At 47.2% G+C, this 5,472-nt stretch overlaps 1 long non-coding RNA gene across 2 annotated transcripts; it reads right to left on the bottom strand.

Annotated features, from left to right (window-relative positions):
• Positions 1-592: 592 nt before the first annotated feature.
• Positions 593-5,095, bottom strand: LOC123145639 (uncharacterized). 2 transcript variants are annotated; one of them, XR_006472352.1, is made up of 8 exons: positions 4,575-5,094; positions 4,333-4,483; positions 4,181-4,232; positions 3,694-3,799; positions 3,500-3,594; positions 2,584-2,869; positions 1,733-1,878; positions 593-1,082 (listed from the first exon to the last, which is right to left on the bottom strand). It is a non-coding gene; the product is annotated as an uncharacterized lncRNA (long non-coding RNA). The 2 variants fall into 2 exon arrangements; XR_006472351.1 differs by having other exon boundaries at positions 3,694-4,232; positions 4,575-5,095.
• Positions 5,096-5,472: the final 377 nt, after the last annotated feature.

The raw sequence follows: 5,472 nt of genomic DNA, 5'->3' as shown, positions 1-5,472 counted from the left end.
CGGGCGAACGCGGCCTGCAATGCATCGGTGTGTCCCGGAGGAGCCGGCGGCGAACGAGACGGAGCTCGAGCTCCCGCCGGTCTCCAACCGCGAACGCTAGATGGCATTGCAGAGCAGGAGCTTCTCGTCGTCGGACACGTCACTGCCAGAACCGGCATCCTCCTTCACGAGGTCGTCCAAGTCCATGGGATCGGTCTCGCTGCCGGAGTCGTGGCTAGACCTGGCCATGGCGAAGGAGGCGGAGAGGAGAGGAAGTGGAGAGGACATGAGGGGAGCGGAGAGGGCGAGAGGACTGAGAGTGACTATGGTTCGTCCGAGTGGGTGGGGTTTTTGTGTGGGCTGATTCGACATGGCGATGGTGAGCGGGCGCGTCTAGGCCGGATATGGAGACTGCCGATCAGTCTGGGCGTTTGAGCCGGTTTTAAGCAGCGTAGTTGGATGCGGTTTTTGCGACCAAGCAGTGACCTGGCAGCCCACCTAGATGTGTGGGGTGGGTATGGTGTCCGGTTGCAGATGCTCTAAGACATGAATAAGTCAGTCAGAGTTGTGTCTCAGGGAGCAAAAGAGCAGAAAAGGAAGTGAATTTTGAGAGTGTTGGCGCATACGGAGCACTTGAATGCTACCCGACTGTCTGGAAAATTACATATTCAGAATCTAACAAGTTCATGGATACATGGCGGAGTTAGAATAACTGTAACAAGTTCCCCAAAGGAATTACTAGTACACAATTAACTGTGACGCAGAGGTCGAGGACAGTGCCTGTCACGCGAGACAGACGTAGATGACGGTGTTGTCTGGCGATCCGGCGAGGCCATATGTTGACGATGGGTGGATGGAGACCATGTACCAGAGTAAGCAGGAGGTCAAACATGTGATCGGAACCACAAAGCTGGGCCCTGGAGCAGTCCTCATCACAATTACGAAATGGTTTTGTTCGTTCTCATCATCTTCAAGGAAATGCAGACGAGCACATGGGTTCACACTTGGGAGCTTTTACATCCTCTCCTATTCCACATCAGTCTTCCAATTTGCCGATGCAGAAATCCTCAATGATGTCGAAGACTCATGTGCCATGCTGCAGGCTGAAATTGCGTCAAGTTAGTATAGTTATGTGAAATATAGTTCTTAGTACAATGACATGCGAGCTTCACGTGCTCCTGAAAAGTATAATGGAATAGAAATACAAGTAGGAAAAATCAGATGTAGCTCTCCATGTCAAAACTAGCCAATAAGAAACATCCACATAAGTGTTGTTATTTAAACTAAATTTTTCTCCTTTGGACAATCCATCAGCTAGAACTATAAATTTACTAATGCAAATATCTTCTGTCTTGTTTTGGATAACAACATCATGTACCAAGATATCATGGATATGGACCAGTAAATTTTTTCAGAGGGCGAACACACACAGTTTCAGTGATAACAGAAAATAAAATATATGGGCACTAAATTACGAATATGAATCAAGTGATTTGAGTGAAAATTATGGATTAGAATAAGGCTCGGGAAATTGGCAGCACACCTTTTCCTTAAGCTGGTTGGAAGCTACATGTTCAAGTTTCACCAAGGTTGATTAACTTGAATTGTGGACATGCGAAAACATAATTAGAACTGTCGTTGTTGTCGTTTTAATCAGTATGGGGCAAATGACAACGCTTAAATATAACAGTTATATCAGAATACATATTACAATTCATAAAGTATAAGGTCCCAAATTCAAAACCAGTCATACCTGAGCAGATGCCAGGATATGTGACAGTACCACTTCCAATATCTGATCCAGTTCATCCTACTACTGCAAGAAACAAGTTCTCTGAGTGCAACATCCCCCACAGCCCCATAAGGGTCATGGACGAACTGAAACAATAGCTCTTCAACCTAACAAACAAAAAGAAAATTCGGCAAATTCCAGAGGTTAAAGATTGGGAACAAAAGCAAATAGGTTCGATACATGCCCGAAAAGGCCTCACAAGCGACGCAGCGCATGCCGATAATAACTTTCACACCACACCACCAACGAAAGCACCCCAAGGACTAGGTGATTATGCTAAGTAGATGTTTCCATGATCTAGAGAAGTCATAAGCTTGCTCTCAGTATACTTATTTAATTTTCCGTCATAAAGCAAGCTAGATTTCAGATTTGGACTCTCACAGCTACTCTAATCATGCATGCCAACAATTCATACAACTGGTAAATCGCCCTAATCAGGTGCTGAAATCAATATATCTGAACTAAAGAGGATTACATTTTATCAAACATCCCCCAGGGCATAAACCATACATCTTCATCATGTCGCAGGGGAGAGCTTAATTGTGAGCACAACCCAATACATGAGTATTCTTTTTTTCGTGGGAAAAGACATGAGTATGCTAATCACCAGTTCACCACAGTAAGCATGAACATAATATGTTCAGATTTGTGAACAGGCAAAAAAACAGAGTTGTACTACTAGAGCGTACAGGCAAGTGTATTCCTCTGAACTAACAGCTGGTTGGGCGTTGTTGAGTGGCAATCACACCATGGGACAGCCGTCGCGCAAACATGAGGATCAGAAGAGCTAGTACAACACGTATGCAAGTTACCTGTAGTGGGAGGGAAGGTCGCCGGCGGCGCTGACTCAGGCAGTAGGGTATCCGACGTACGGTGGAGAGAGATCCTGGCAGGTTGGGGGCGGTGGGGCAGCCGACTAGCCGAGGCTTCGGTGCCGCGATGTACGACCTGCAGTACTGCCGGCCGGCCGGAACATTGACGGCAGGAGCGACACCAAGATACCGGATTGCTGCTTCTCGCTTGGATCGGGTCCGCCGCGCGGGGATGATCCGAACAGCGCACCGCCTAGCCATCTACGAGCGGGATGTGCGGCGGCGGCTATGCGAGGAGAATTGGAACGGAAACGGACGAGAGATTCGGTTACTATTATACCCTTTTAGAGAAAAAATAATTCTTTAAATGATTTTTCGAGATCCAATGGCCAGAAAAATTCAGAGTTGGAGTTACATGAAATTACAAATCGTAACTCTACAATCACTGTAAAAGAGCTCTTGTTTAGAACATATGCTTTGTACTGATGATATCTCAAATAATTGAACGGATCAATTAGAAATTACAAATCATATATCACTGACAACCAAAAATATGCACAGCTCATATCAATATTGACAGAGAGAGAATAAATGGTTTCTTGTCATATATATTATTATTCCCAAAAAATGGGTTCAGACATTCAGTAGCATGACAAAGCAAAAGGAGATCCACTCACATATGGACTCTTCAAATGCTAGACAAGTACAAAAGAAATAGTGCCTAATCTAAGATAGTTCTGGCATAGACCTTGTGCAATTGTTGCTTATTAGTGCCTCGCAAAATATAGTCACAGCAGGGAGCAGAACTAAGCAGCAGGGCAAAGATGACAATCACAATTGAGATAGAAAATAACCAAGCTGCTAATTAGCAGACAATTATTTGCCTCTTGGAAAAGAAAGGGGAGAAGTAAATCACCTTGGATGAGAACTAATTAATTATCAAGCTGCTGTAGCTGCCAAACATGCCACAACTAAATACATGGATTCTTCCAATGTAGCTTGCATAGGCGCCTGAGTACACAAAAATAGACAAAATAATGCATCAATTAAAAGGAGCCAAAACAAGCAAAGTATATCACGAACAAAAACAAATGAGGAAAGGGTTCATACAGAGAGGGGAAAGAGGCAGTGGAAGGTGAGAATACCAGCAGGCTCCACAACAACTATAGATACCACGACACCATGTCGAGTATATGTAGTTCTTGATAGACAAAACCTTTACCAAAATAAGATAAACCTCAGTGTACTAACAACACTAAAATTTTGGATATTAGCTGCCAACCATGACTATGTGATATCTGCCCAGGTAAAAAAATATGTAAGATATAACAAAAAGGGAGGCACACATGAATCATTTCTTCTGTTGGAGGCAAAGAATCTAAGGCCTTATACCTCTATCCCCAATTCTTTCTCTCTTTATCAGAATATAACTAAGAACCACTGCACAAATATGCATTCAGTATGGAACATAGGTCGCTGGAATATAAGTAAACAAAATAGTTGGCATACATAGAAACTAATCTAAACATGGCTAAAACAAACAAATATCAGAATGCAGAAAAAACTTGACTTTGAGAGAGAGAGAGAGAGAGAGAACCCTTTCATCAAACTCTTCCTCAGGATTCTTCCTCTCCTCTACTTTCTCAGATCTGCACATCATGTTTACAAAAATAAAGAAATCGAAATCAGATTACCAGAGAACTGGGGGGATCAAGAGGTAGGGGGGTGGGCGGTGTGAGGACGTGCAACCTGGATTGGGGACAGGGGATGACGACCAGTGAGCAACGACCATCAGTCATGGCCGGCGACACTTCTCCACTCCACGACAACGCGAGCGACGCCTAGAGCTCCGGCATCGCGGTCCTGCCTCCACCTCTGTTCTTCTCACCCTCCCATGCTCCTGCACACCCATCATTAAAACCAAACACCGAAACCCTAACTGCGAAATATAAATTAATTTAAGGAGATAGGAATTAGGAGAAGGAGCTTACACAGGGGAGGAGTTCAAACCCCTTCTTTCTTGTAGAGATCGAGCCGCCACTGACCGCGAGGTCGGCCCTCCCCCGTCCGCCGCCACACCTCCCTCTCCTCTTTCTCTCAGATCAAGCAGCCACCGACCGCGAGGTCGACCCTCTCCCGTCCGCCGCCACATCCCTCTCCTCTTTCTCTCTCCTGCGCCGGCCGTCGGGGGAGAGAGAACGGGCAGCTCGAGATGGAGCAACGCCGGTCGCCTCTGGGTGCGGCGGCTCTGGCGAGATGGGAAGAGCGGAGGGAGCCGGCAGCTGCGCTGGGAGTAGAGAGCGCCGAGCGGGGAAGAAGGGACGCGGGGGGTCGCTCCGACCCGGCCGCCCTCCATGGGGTCGCCACCGAGGCGCGCGGATGGAGGAGGAGAGGAGGAGGAGGCGGCGCGGATGGAGGAGGAGGCGAGGAGGCGGCGCGGATGGAGGAGGAGGCGAGAACGCGGCTAGGGTTCGTGGGGAAGACGCAGTCTGCACGGTCTCGCTCCTGCCCGCGCTGCCTGCCTTTTTGGCCCGCTGAAAAGACTAAAATGCCCTTGGCCCGCTGAAAAGACTAAAATGCCCTCGACGGGGTGCAGAATTTACAAACGGTGGCATAGCGATTATATGGGGCGACGTGGAGGGCGCGGTCGTGACTACGAGTCTAGGAGGGTTTATATGTTCAATCATTTCGGCCTTTTCTCCAAAAAAGTACGGGCGTGTCCCCTTCGGAGGAAAATGTCCGTCCAGTTAAACGTCTGTGCATTTGCATGCGCTCTTCGAGCTCGAGCCGGGAAGAACACTGGAAAAGGCTTTTTCCCTTGCTCGATCCTGCTTCGCCGAACGGGCGTTTGGCAACAAAAGAGACAAGGACAGTGCACACTTTCCTCCC

Source organism: Triticum aestivum, chromosome 6D, assembly GCF_018294505.1.
Source record: "Triticum aestivum cultivar Chinese Spring chromosome 6D, IWGSC CS RefSeq v2.1, whole genome shotgun sequence".
NCBI classification, from domain to species: Eukaryota; Viridiplantae; Streptophyta; class Magnoliopsida; order Poales; family Poaceae; genus Triticum; species Triticum aestivum.
Note: the sequence above shows the minus strand (reverse complement) of the source record. Positions and strands in the feature narration are given on the sequence as shown.